This window comes from Podarcis muralis, chromosome 12, assembly GCF_964188315.1.
Source record: "Podarcis muralis chromosome 12, rPodMur119.hap1.1, whole genome shotgun sequence".
NCBI lineage: Eukaryota > Metazoa > Chordata > Lepidosauria > Squamata > Lacertidae > Podarcis > Podarcis muralis.
The window spans coordinates 39,926,772-39,941,407 of NC_135666.1; the positions used below are offsets into that span (position 1 = coordinate 39,926,772).

The 14,636-nt window shown below is 39.0% G+C and overlaps 1 protein-coding gene across 3 annotated transcripts in view; it reads right to left on the bottom strand.

Annotated features, from left to right (window-relative positions):
- The window catches only part of SATB1 (SATB homeobox 1), a 118,846-nt gene that overhangs the window by 93,553 nt on the left and 10,657 nt on the right, over positions 1–14,636 (bottom strand). The gene's annotated exons all lie outside the window — the stretch shown is intronic.

A 14,636-nucleotide genomic window follows, 5' to 3' on the forward strand; every position in this document is an offset into this window, starting at 1 on the left:
TAAGGCTGAAGGGGGAGGGGGTTAAAAGTGAGGGGGGGGGAGAGAAAGAGAGATAGAGAGGCAAAGGGAGGGGAAAAGAGAGAGCCGAGGGGTGTGCGATTTCCGGCACAGGGCGCGCAAGAATTTGTAATCAGCTTGATTAGTGTGAGGCGGCTGTGCATTTATTACACACAATACCCAGAATAACAGGGAGCAATGCGAAAACTGGGAGAGGGGAAGAGATGCCGCCGGCAGCTGCACGAGGCGAAAACGATTAGGGAGTGCGGAACGGGCTGGCGAGAGGGACAGGCCAAAAACAGCGGCGGCGGCAGAAGCGGAGGCCACCTTCCTTGCGCAACGAGAGAGGGCGCGCAGGGGTTGGAGAGTCTGTGGAGAGGGGAAGAGGAATCAAGGAGCCGGGGAAGGGAAAGCAAGGAACAGCAGGCGCTACTAGAGTCTTGCAACCGTGCGATAAACACACACACACACACAGAGAGAGAGAGAGAGAGAGAGAGACCGCCTTCCCAACATCAGCCCGGTAGCAGCCATGACCTAAGCAGGAGAGGGCAAGGGCGCACGCACGCCCATCGGGTGCCAAAGGCGAAGGGAGGCAACTCTGGTAGCGCACTCAACAGACTTGGAAACAAAGTAGGAATCGGAAGAACGCGGGCATCTGTGCGGGCAGCGAGATCGCCGGGGACCGGGGGGCGGGGGGGAGAGGGAGAGCAGGTGCCTGCGAGGCATGGAAGCATATGGCTGGCAGTCATGGTTCCATAGCGAGGGAGACAGGATGTAGTGCGCCTGTGTATACTCTTGTTTGGGAGCGGGGGCGCGGGGGGGGGGGAGAACCTTAGAGGTGAAAGTTCTCCTTTCGAAAAGTTGGCAGGGTATCAGCAGATCTGCAGTCTACATGCCAGTTCAGGTGACCCGGCTCCAAGCAAATATTACATTTGGGCAGGCAACGTTGCCTGTTGTAAACACGGATACGTGTGCACTGCGTTGTATTTCCATGGAAGTAGTTCTGCACAAAGAACAGGTTGCATTGAAGATGCTTTTCTTGGGAGCGTGCCACTAACAAGCAGAATAATTCGGATCTCTAGGGCTGGGGTCTACAAGCCTAGCAAAAGCCAGATTGCGCCCATTTGTAGGGGGTCCTTAGCAACATGTCAAAAGGTAACAATTGGCAGTCATTCAATGGAGTCATTCCATATTGAGACTCCAGTGTACTTCTGTGTCTGGTATTGTAAATAGTGATACTGTCCATAGTTAAGGTGACAGGTATCTTACATGAAGTGTCTTGCAGACTGTAAGTGCAAGAAACCTAGTAATAAAAATGGATTAACCAAGAGAACTTTCAGGCTTAAACCTAAGCATGTTTATTTGGATGTAAATCATGTTGGCTACAATAGGTTAAGTTGACATTTGAAGTCTTTTTTTATTAAATGGGGGAAATGGACAGGGTACCATGACACAGGAGTTATGATCTGACAGTGTAAGGAACTTCATATACTTCAATTTTTGTTTTGTACTGAGGAAGGGGTGAAAGTGAAGGAAGGGGAGCATTAAAACAACTCCTTAAAGGTGAAAGAATATTACAAGAATAGGACCCTTGTCATCCTGTCCCAGTGCTGCATTCATCCAACAGAGAGAAGGACTGAATACTGTCATTTGGGATGAAAAGTTGGAAATGAACAATAGTACAAAGACAGTATGAAACTGGGCAGACATAGTCATCTTTAATAACCTAGAAAAAATGTCTAATGCTGTTTATCTTTGTTCACGTGAATCAATTCACAATAATAATGAACAGTCAAATACATGAAAATGTGGTACTGAACACTTTCCAAGTTAGAAAAGCTATTGGTCGCTGGTTGAAATGGAATTTAGTATACCTTCCGCATTGGTGGAAGGAAGACCAGTGCTTAGGGACAGAAAAGTACAGAAGGTGGTAAATTATTTATTTGCAACTATAATAATTATAATTATGAGCACTATAATGCACATGCTGTACCAGCTAGAGAAGGAATAAGACCACACTGGCAGATAGGAAGAAACAGTCTGCAAACAATCCAAGGGGATAGATGCTTATATACTGATAATGATAGGGGGTGGGGTGGAATACAAGTTCACAAACATGCTGGCTGTGATCCAGAGACCAGTTAAGCCAGACAACTTGAAATACAAGATACTTTCATCTTACTCCTTCATTCTTTAACCCAAGTACAGCAACATAATTGGCTTCTGGATCAGACTAATTATTAATTGATGTGTATGACTGGCAGAATCTTTACTTGTGTTACCTCAAATGCAAATGTATTTTTAAAAAACAAGAAATGAGGGTGCTGTCATATAAGCTTAAGGAGCTTTCCTAAATAGGCAACAGGAAGATGATTCTTTCATAACATGCACAATGAAAAATGGAGTATTATGAACTTTGAACACAGAAAGAGTACAAATTAGTAAATGCTCAGAAAAAACAAGTGTATTAAACGCGCACGCACCTTACTATAACACCAGAACAAAGCATCAAAGTTACATAGAGAAATATAGGCTGACGTCTACTGAAGTAAACACAAATACCAAAGAGTGTGTGCAGAAAATGGTAATGGGGTGAAATGTATAAAATATTTATAACAGCCAGCAATGCACAGAATAGATTATTGTGTTAGAAATAAAGAGCATGAGGCCTGAAACATAACAGTGTTATACAACAGAGTTATTTCAAGGAGTGCAGCTGAAGGTGGAATAATTTAACATTCAGTGTGTCTGTGGGCTTGCCCAGAGACACACAATATTTATTGCTGGTGACTTCACACATGCATCTTTATCACTCAGTATCCCCAACACATGCAAGCGATTACCTGCATGTGTAAAACACCCACCACGGATCAAGCAATTGCATGCTTTTGCATGCCTTTGCATTATTTCAAGAACTGTTATTACGTTGCAGTTCAGCTAATGGCTATCCAGTGATGAGCTGTGTATGAGATCATCCAGGGAGACCCTTCTCAATGTTTCTCCACTGGCAACAGTTAATTTGGTGAGGACATTTAATGGGCCTTCTTTGTGTGTGGTGCCACCATAGCCCCGGAATTCCTTTCCCCCTGAAATTCATCTACCACTCACTTGGTTGACCTTCAGGTATCAGGTGAAAGTTTGGTTGTTCAGTCCTTTAGACAATAAAGTTGCAGGTTTGATGTCCTTGCTCCAGTCCTGTGTATGTATTTATATTTGTTTTAATTGAAATGGCCGATTTATTCATCTTCTTGTACAACATCTAGAGAGATTTGGATGCAAGGCTGTATACTGGGAATTAATATAGATAAAATAAATATGCATGAATGTGAATCAGCCCCAAGCTTGTAGTCTTTAAGCCAATTCATCCAATACAGTCTCGTGGACACCAGTGACACTACTCCAGAATAGCTTTGCTCTTAGTTTGCCTTCTCTTTCTACTTGCATTAGCTTTAAGAGTTAAGACAATTACTTCACTGAAGTTTGAGTACAGACCACAAGCTAGTTAAGACAATATCTGTGCATTTAAGACTTTTTAGTTCCGATACCACGAATAAATAGGTGGCTCACAAACCACTTGGTTCAGAACAGTCCCAAAGGCTTAAAATTAGATTTTAGGTACCGTATACTGTTTCATGTGGGAGAGGGTGAAAAGGGAAGTCCTATCGCACCAGCAAAAGTCCATTCTACTGGAAGACAGCCACAATTGGATATCACCCTCTTACAATGTAATCAGCAAGCTATTTAAAATTCTGAACCTGTATTTATACTTGTTTAATCCAAATTAAACTGATTTTAGTCCAAGTACACAACTTTAAGTGATTTCTCAATCAACTCTAAAACGAAGTTCACATTCTAAAATAGGTGACCAGTCAGACTTTTTGTGTCCTTTGCATTCATTAATCTGAATTCTGAATAGGATTTCAACCATGGAAGCATATGTCAAACACATCCAGTCCTTGACAAAGTATCCAGATTGTGGTTGGATACAGTTAAAATTTTTTGACAATAAACAATCAAATCACCAAATCATAATGAAAGGGATTCATTGTTGTTTTGAATTGTCATACAACAATTTAGGTATCTTTCCTGGAATATCATGGTTAAGGATAAATTAAGAGAGTACTGTGATAAAGTAATGAACCTGAAACAAAAAATTATGTAGTACCTAGCATGGTGATAAACAGATATCAATCAAAAGCAATCAATATTAGTGTTCTAAAAATGCATATACCTCCATATCACAAATTGCTTCTCTGTAATGGGCTAAAACTTGGAATGCAAACAAACTGAATGGTATGGAAATGTAGACATAGGAATTCTAAATGAGAATCTATGGGTTATATCTAAGTAGACGCAGTGAAATTAATGGGCCTAAATCTGAGGAACTGAGGCAGATAGTGGTGATGAAAGATGAAGTTCTAGGCCTAATAGATAAAATAAAAACCGACAAATCGTCAGATCCAGATGGCATCCACCTGAGAGCTCTCCCAAAGAACTGAAATGTGAAATTGCTGGTGTTCTGACAAAAACATATAACTTGTCCCTCAGATCAGCTTTCATACCTAAGGACTGGAAAGTAGCCAATATAACATCAATTTCTAAAAGGGATTAGAAGTGGGGTGGGGGGAGGACCCTGGAAACTGCAGTCCAGTTACCTTAATGACTGCCCTAGGAAAACTGGAAAATATTGTTAAAGATAAAATAACTAAGCATGTAGAACAAGCCTCACTGAAGAAGACTCAGCATGGCTTCTACAAGGACAAATATTTTCTCATGGACCTTTTAGAATTTTCCTAAGAGTGTCAACAAGCATATAGAAAGAGGTGATCTAGTTTAAAAAGTTTAGTAGTCCTGGAATAAAAGAAGAGGTCCTCTTGTGGATTGGGAATTGGATCAATATTAGGAACCTGCCACAACGTAGGTTAAAGCTCTCTACAGATCCCACCCTGCAAATGTTCACTGAAAAAATATTGGATGATGCTACAAGAGGTACCCACTGTATTACTACTATTAGGCTATATTCTGAAAAATATTAATCTAAATTAACATCATTGACTTGGTCCATCTCATGCTGGTGGCAATAAAGATTTGTTTAGCCAAATTAAGTGGGAAACACAATATTCCGGCAATTAAAGACTGTTGAGTAAGTTTTGGGACGTGGCTATTAGAGGAAAATGCCTATCTTAAATCAAGGGTGCACATACTCATTAACTGTACAAATTTCAGAATAAATGGTGTGTGTTTATATTTTAAAGAGGCTATGGATAGATGGCTTAGAAAACATTGGTGTACACGTGGAATAATATTTTGCTATGGTATAATGGAATGGGGTGTTATTTTATATAAAATATTAATTTTTATTAACTAAATGAAACTAATGGATGGGGGGAATAGTTTGTCTTGTATACTATTTGTAAGCAGTCATTGCATTGTGTTTCTTTGCAGCCTATCACTGAGCTGTTCCTGCACCTGGTAGTTTCTTTATCTCTTTAGCTTATAGCAAGGACAAAATATTCCTCCTAGAAGCCCCAGCAGTAAATTCCAATTTTACTTTTTATTTTACTTTTAGAACTCAGGGCATGAAGTTTATATCAAAATAGAGAACAGAAAACACTCCAGCACAATGCAAGCAAAACTTACTTATTAGTTTTATTTTATACACTGAAATCAGACATGGAAAGGGTTTCTACTTTCAGCTGGCTATTTGGAAGAGTATGGAAAATATATAAACTATCAGTTATTTTTATTTGATCATCTGATCAGGTATTAATCGAGGCATACATACCTTTAAATTAAAGGGTAAAACAAAAATTTGTGTGCCAAATGTAACAGTGCTATATCCCTAGATGACATTGTGACTGATTGCTGGTACTCAGTCAGATTGGACTCATTGAAATTTATGAACATGGCTAAGTTAGGGCTATTAATTTCACTGGGTTTACTCTAAGTAAAACTTAGTTGAATACCACTCATTACAATGATGGTATCAGCACATTTCTGTAGAGAAAATGTGAAGGCTTCAGAAATACTTGTTAATTCGGATCTGAATATTGGAAGATGCACAACATTGTAATTGATTTGTATGGAATCAATAGTTGCAATTACAGTTAGAAACTGCTTTCTGATCAAACAGGTTCTTTCTTAACCATTGGCTTTACAAGTTATTATATTAGCAAATTATTGGTCAGATTAGAGCGCTATTTTGAGTCACATAAAGTTAAATGTGGCACAGAAATGAGAGATGATCAGACCCAAATGTATGTGCAACTGGGGAAAACTCAGCAATGCACAATCTTAAGAAGTTTTCAGATACATTGGTACCTGTTGTCAACCTTAGATGGGTCTTCAGCAATTTCGTAAAAAAAAATCCTTAACTGCTTAAATGCCTCCTTAAATGCCCTTCACATTATTTTCAGTAATGCTTATATCAATTTTGTAAGAGAGGTCTGTATTTTATCCCCACACAAATACGGAGAGAGTCTATGGCTGGGAAAGTGCTTGATTTGGCTGGTCAATAAGCTGAAATCCGAACAACCAATTCTATTTGGATTTCCAGTTTATAACTTTTGCTCTTAACATTTACATTGCGGCTGATGCAAATGTTAATAAATATATTAACGTTTTTATTGCACATGAAAGAGTGCTACCCTACTTAACACAGAAAACATGCTGCCACAGCTGGCTTGGTAGAAACACAGAAAGTTTCCTTACAGAGTCAGACCATTGCTCTATCAGGCTCAGAACTGGTTACAGTGACTGGCAGTAGCTCTGTCGTCAGAAGAGAGATTTCCCATCCCTCTGCGGAGTTAACAAACAATTGAACCTGTGACCTTTAGCATGCATGTTCTCTAACCAACGAGCCATGCCCTTTCCTAACACCCACTTTAACATCTATACAAAGCTTTGGGGTTATGGTATTAATTAGCAATACATGTTTGTAATCTCAGTACTATATTCTCAGTAGGGTATGCCACAAGAAAGCCGTATCTCTCTCAGAGTGATCACACAAATTTTGCATTTATGTTCTCTTTGTTATGTTCTGAGAGCATTCTATGAAATGAAAACTGCTGTAAATTCTCCAGGCTTGTAATTAATTGTAGTTGCAAATTCCTTTCTTGTGTATCTGCCACCAATAAGGCAGATCCTTTACAGATTTATCTGGAAGTAAACAGCATTTAACTTGAGGGGACTTGCTTCTGAGTAGACACAGCTCACACTCTTAACCGCTTTATATGCAATACATTATTTTAATAAGCAGAATGTGGATCATGTTACACAAAAGCTAGATTACTGGTAAAATAAACGGACTAAATGAAGAAAAAGTATTTTCCTTAAATTAACAGTATAGTAAGCCTGCCATTTACATGGCAGTCATGTTCCAGGGATTGAACCTAAAGCCAAAATCACATATAGTCAAAACCCATTGGGTTCAATGGTGGGTAGAATTGCCAAAGTCTGTTGTTTTGGGTTTTGTTTTGTTTTTTGCCAAGCATGTAAAGCTAAATGTGCACAAGTTAAATCATGGGTAGGCAAAACTAAGGCCCAGGGGTCAGATTTGGTCCAATCGCCTTCTAAATCCGGCCCACAGACGATCCGGGAATCAGTGTGTTTTTACATGAGTAGAATGTGTGCTTTTATTTAAAATGCATCTCTGGGTTATTTGTGGGACATAGAAATTTGTTCTGTTTTTTAAAAAAATATAGTCCGGCCCTCCACAAGAAGGTGGACTGGCCCCCTGCTGAAAAAGTTTGCTGCCCCCTGGGTTAAATGCACGTAAGTTGCAACACATTTATGAAGAAGAAATCTTTGGGTGTCAGAACTAAGAAAAATGAAACTTAACCTACAGATAAGTTGCTCTGAAATGGTAACTAGTAGTTGATCAAATGGGTCATAGGAACCCTGTGGCATGGAACTACAGAGAGGCATGTGGTTTCTTTTCATTATGAAGAGATTCCAAACAAATGTCTTGAGTTGTGCACACAGTGGGGGTTGCTTTCTTCACCTCCTTTTAGCAACAGTCCCTCATGTCACATAAAGTACAGCACTGTTACAAAAGTAATATAAACCCAAACAAAGGAAGAGGAGAGAGATAATAAGTAGCAGACATACATCCTATGAATAGTTACTTAAATACATTTGCAGAAAGTAGCTTTAAGCAGTTTAAATGTGCACAGGATGGCAGTCTTAGAGCTTGGAGCACCATATACAACTTCGGGCAAATTTTAAACTATGCATAATGGACATATTCTGAGGTAACAGAAGTAGTAACCCACTAAAAGGTGCTTTTCACTATACCTGTCAACTGACAAAACATCCTTTGGATATGTTGGTGTCTTCCTTTCGGAAAATATTAAGAAGGTATCTGCTGAATCAGATACCTATCTAGTCCAGCATTCTTTTCTCACACAAGCCAACAAGATGCCCATGGGAAGCCTACAAACAAGACATGAGCAGAATATCTCTCTCTTGCTTGTGTACCCACACAATTGTATTAAGAGGTATAGAGCTTTTAAACCACGACCAACCTGCCACCTTTTGCCCCATTATGACTTTCCTACTGCAAAGGATTTTTGCAAAGCATAACAAAGCAACACAAATTAAGATAAACAAATATTTAGCAATTGCTAAAAATATGCAAGTTTCCCCAATCTAACCAACTGTTGACAAAGTGAAGTTCTCAAACATTTTCATTGGGTTGACCACCATTAAAGAAACCAGATCGTCACCCAATCAGACTGATATTCACTACATCTCCTGATAACATAGCTCTTTTTCAAATGGCTCCCCACCCCACATCCTGCATTTAAGTGCTACACTGGGAATTACTAAATATAGTTCGGATGAAAATTAATGGGCAAGGGTGAAAGTTAGCATTGTATAATAAGTAGGTCTGCTAGATGAAAAACAACTGGCCCATAGAGCAACTTAATCCCTTAGATACCTGTGGTTTAAAGGTATTGTTTTTAAGTACCATGCATCTTAGAGAATTCAGTATTTCATAATGAAGGGTAATAACACGTTTAAATGTTGTCTATTCCAGGCACTAAATAATCAGTAGGCTAAGGATTTGAGTTAATAGCTGGAAGAGGAGTGGATCTTTAAAAAATCTGCTTTTTGGAACATGGTATTTGAGAGTGGATAGGGTAGTCTGTTTGATGTGTACATATAAAATGTATGTTGGAAATATTATTTTATGTACTTTTAACATTTATGTCCTGCACTGTGATCCAAAAAGACCCTCAAGGAGGATTACAGCATTAAAAGTAAAATGCTACACACACTTACTTGGGCATAAGTCCCAATGAACTCAGTCGGGCTTACTGCTGGGAAGAATGTACACTGCACATATCTAAAACAATATCAGTTAAAGTGAGAAGAAACAAGAAAATATAATGTAAGGGGGCAGGGAACAGTCCATTAAAAGGACATCCACTATTTGTTCTGAAATAGAAGACGTTTGAACTATCTTCCAGAAGACAAAGATAAAGTCCACTGGGTGGTCTTGATTGGAGATGGAATTCCAAAAGCTGGAGTTACTACTGAGAATATCTTGCTCTTTGTCCTTACCAACCTGGCTTCAGAGAAGGGGCTCAGAAAAAGGACATGTCCTGAAGAACTCAGTGGAGAAGTTTTTTCTTTGGGTAACTTGGAACTAAGCTATTTAGGGCTATGCCAGCACTTTAAATTGGATTCGAAATCAAATTGAGAAGCAATTCAGACTGATAAAGATATAACCATTTTTAATCTAAAAGTCCCTGGAACTTCCAAGCCACCACCTATTCAGTGGTGCCCCCAAAAGGCAGACAGGAAACTGAATGTAAATGCAGGTGATCCAAAAGTAGATACTGTAACAGTTATCACAATTGCCTTGTTCAAGAGGACAGGAACATCTCTTTTGCAGAGACAGCTCTCTTCGACTGGTTAAAAGAATTAAAAGAGCACATCTGCAAGGCTCCTGTTGGCATCCTCAAGTGAAATCACCTAAGACTATTCCAAGAATTCCAAGACTCCTCCTTGGTTCATGTAGTAACATATGCAAGATGCTTTATCTGCAAGCAGGTCACAGTAGACCACAGACAGTTCATTTTCATTCAAAATCAAGTCCTCAATTATTGTTGACTCTCCTCCACCCCCAAAATGATTTGGAATTGTAAAGCAGAAGACACAGGTTTACCTGCCAATAAAATACAACCTCCATTTATTTTCCTGGCTCGTGATTTTTTTCAAGGCTGTATCTTCCTTACACAATGAATTTGGAAAAGGTGCACCTTCATCTCCCCCTCCATAAAATTTCTTCCAGCCATAGAACTACCACAAAATAAACTGGGAGGGCGGCTTTCTTGCCTTAACACCCCCCCCCCTACTTTCTTCCTCTGAACTGAAACAAAAAATTATCTAAAAGTGCATAGAGCAATACAGCATTTTCCTTTACCCTTTTTTCTACATCTCTTACCCAGAGACCACCTAACCTCTCCAGCTCTCACCAGGAGAACAGAAATGAACAGCCTCTATATACAATCACTCCCCTGAAAGTTATGCAAGGCAACAAATGATCACAATTGCTCTTTGCTATAACAACCGGTAGGAACGTAAACCAGAATGATGGTTCTGAAAGAGCCACATCATTTCCCATCCAACGACTGCTACTGCAGGTGTTCACCTTCTTCAGCTAACCATCCTTCACAAGTTAACTTCTAGACAACCCTGTATTCCTTCCACACATTTTCCTGCATGTGTGGGTACACAGAAATGCATACTCAGCATCTACCCACTAGAGTAGCCAACCCAGAAACTGGAACTGTAGAAAGGGACAATAGTTTGTTCCAGCTGATGTTTTGGGCCAGAAATAAAGAAATAGCAAGAATGTGTCAATAAACTTAAGAGTCTGGTAGGCCAGGTCCAGAGTCCATCTAGTCTAATATTCTTTTCCAGTTAGGCTTTGCATTGAGCTATGTACTGTATCTGTTTTGCGGATAGCTGGAGCCAGTTTACATTCCATCAACACCCCCCCACACACACGTGTGTGTGTGTGAGAGTGAGTGAGTGAGTGAGTGAGTGAGAGAGATAAAGAGAGAGAGAAGAATGGCCTCAGTGTGCACCACTCTGTTATACTGAATTTCATTTGCCATATTTTTGCCCAGTCAGCCACTTGGGATAGGACTTTTGAAGCCCTTGAAAGTTTGTATGAATTTTCTCCATCCTGAATGAATGGTCTCACCCACAACTAAACTATGGCTACCTTACTGCTCATCTGATGATTCAGGTCTTTGAGTGGGAGGGCTTGCTTTCTTCCTCCGTCATAAAAACCTTGTCCATTTGTTCTTACTCTCTGGTTCCTGTTCTTTAACCAGTTCTGGCACAAAAGAGGACCCATCATCTTATCCCTATCTGGAATGACTTTATTCAGGAAGCTTTCAGGAGGGACTTTGTCAAAAACATTTTGGAATCCTCAAAAACAATGTCAGCTGGGTTATTCCAATATGACAATACTCTCAAAGAATTTCAGAAGTCTGGTGTGACAAGACTTTCCTTGCATTCTTTTTAATCAAGGGTAGTTTTATACATATGTTTTATAATTTGGGTTTTGATAATGCTTTCTACCAATTTACCTAGTAGAGAAATTAGGCTGATGCGTCTGTAATTTCCTATCTCCCCTATATATTTCTTTTTTCAAAGCAATGATGCATCGGCTACTTTTTAATTCTCCATGATATATGCTTTTAGTGATAATTTGCATATTTTTGTTCAAAAAACAACAATATCAGTTTTGAGCTTTTTAGGAATTTTTGGGTATCTTCTGGACATGGTGACTTTATCTTGTAATTTCTTAGTTAGCATCAGAACTTCATCTCTTTTCTCTTGTCTTAATTCTTCAGATACCTCTCCTCAACGGGTATTTATCTAATAATGTCACATGAAAACTGATGCAAATAATTTAGCTTCTCTGCAGTCTTTGATAACTTTAGTAAACCTTTCGCAGTTTGTCATCTGGTGGTCCAGAACTGGCTTTCTGATTCGGATTTTCATATATGTTTATTTATTTATTGTCATGTTTTTAAAAATGTGCTCTTCCAGTGCTTTTTCTTTTTCCTTGCCTTATTGTCCATTTGTTTTTATTTTACCAGAGTGACTACTCCTTTTTATTGTCCTTATTGGGCTATACCTTTTAGAAGAAACATGCTTGTGTTTATAGCTTCCTTAAACTCTGTTAACAACACTGTCATCCTTTTGAACTTTCTTGTCCAAAAGGGCTGGATTTAGACCTTTAGAGGCCCTTTAGAGAAGATTATTGTGCTCCCCCCATTTATAATTCAAAAATAAAAACTATATTAAATTATAATGTAAGACTGGACAATTAAAAATAAAATAAAAGGTGGTTCATTGCAACGCATGACAGGATCCGATTTCCTCGTATTATTTCAATCTACATTAGTAGGACGCTTCCTGGTTTGGGTGGAGATAAGTACAGTAATAAAAAGAGAACAGAAAAATGTCGGAGAAGTGTGCCGTAAGAGTGTAAGGATCTGATTTTTCTCACTATGACTAATCTGATGCGCCTTTTTATTTTAATCAAGTGTCAATCTCTCTCTCTCTCTCTCTCTCTCTCTCTCTCTCTCTCTCACACACACACACACACACACACACACACAGTTTTGGTGCCATGCTTCGCTGGTGCCCTGAACTTGTACATAGTTTGCCTATTGGGTAATCCAGAAATGTTTGCACCTCTCTTATTCTGTGGCATGCATTCTAGGTCAGCTTTGATTATAGTGGTTTTAAACAATTGCCAGTAAATAAGATTTTCCACCATGATGATTCATTTCAACTCCCCCTCCCCTTTTATTAAAGTTTACAATTTTGAAATTAATCCTGGCCAAATTGAACTTTCGTCTCAAAATATATGTTTAATATGTATGCATATAGCTCAGCTGAACAGCTCGACAGTGCTTCTGTCTTGTGCCAGGTCCTCAGCACCATTCAGGATAAAGCCTAAGCCTTCTCTCTAGTCTGCTAGGTGACTACAGCTGGAATCCCAACCACATTTTTAGTCCCCCTGAACACAGTGACTTCTGAGCAAATATGCATAGGATTGCCCTGTAATTGTTTTGACTACAGCTGCCATCCTAACCATACTTGCTGTGGTTGTAAGTCCCATTGAACACAGTGACTTCTGAGTAAACATGCATAGGATTACACTATAATTGTTTAAAGTCACAATTGCAAAATTTAAATGTACATTTAGCCAGTGAATGTGAGGGTTAGCCACACATTTTTCAACATTTCTCCCTTCGGCTGCTTTCCTGATTTCTGAGTTTTCATCAGGGGCTTTGGTCGTATGCCCGCAGTACTAAATTACCTTTGGCATCTAGCATTTCCACCCACAGTGATTCTGTGGAGCAGTTTGTGCATCTTACATTTTCTGTTTATTTGGGGGGAATCTGTGCCCTCTGACATACAGAGCAACATGATCCCCAACACATTTCTTTCTAAAGATTCTATATCCTCGGAGATCCACATCCTAATGATTTTCACTGCTCCAACAAGGTTTCTGATATATCCACTATATCTATATTCTCTTTTTAGTACCAAGCACTCAAATCCTCCCATCTCTGCTTCAAGGCTTCTGACATTAGCATATAAACGTTTATATATTGCATCTCTTTTCAAATGCTCTTTTATGTGCAATTTTCCTGCAAGTCTTTGATCCCTTTAAACAGCTTCGTTTATTTCTATTTGTTCATTACCAAGTTGGACCCTATTTGAAAACCTGAAGCATTTAAATAATCACCCCTAAGGGATGAGTTGTCCAGAACCAGATATTCTCTAGCTCCTGCCAGCTTTCCCCTAAACTGCAGTCTTGGTAGAGGCAGGGGAATGACAACACTGTCCTTTGCACATCAAAATAACAGGACCAAATTCGCTGTGTCACCAGTGTGAAGCTCACAGTTTGAAAAAGACTCTGGGATGTTGACCGGAATCATATTCCCAATAAGCTTGCATTAAAACAAGTTCCGGCACAACAGCAGGAATTCATAGGACTGAGCTGAAGATCGGTCTATGCCTATAATAGTTGAAATTCAATTTTATTTTTTTATTGTTTCAAAAAATTATAAACTGGTTGTAAATTAGAATTAAAATTCTCTAAGGGGTGTACAATATCATTCTCAGGAACCTAAGACAAAAAGCAACCAAGCAACAGGAGTTGTAATCGTTCTCTTAGCCACATATAACCTCTAAAAGAGCTCTTAAAATTTTTGTTGTGCTCAACTGTAAGAAAATAAGAGCAGCATCACAGTAGTAGGTTAATAATCAAAGAAATGAGGTGTTGAATACTTTAAACGTGTTTCCTTCACCAAGATACTTTTAGCTTGCTGTTAACAAATATAAGGGAGTTTTCTGGGAAGGAATTTTATTTAGATAAAGAATGATTTGAATAGGAATTAACTTGGATGGGTAATTAGAGATAGGATCCTACCAAAGTTAGATTGTTTTTAAGCTTGTCAGGATTTAGCAGTTCTCTTAGGACTGGCTGATTCATAACTTTATGGAGGAGCCATGTTTGCTGCATGCACACAAATATTTGCTGTGGTAAACATGAGAAGTATGAAAAAGATGCACAGCCGGCAGCACTCAAGGGA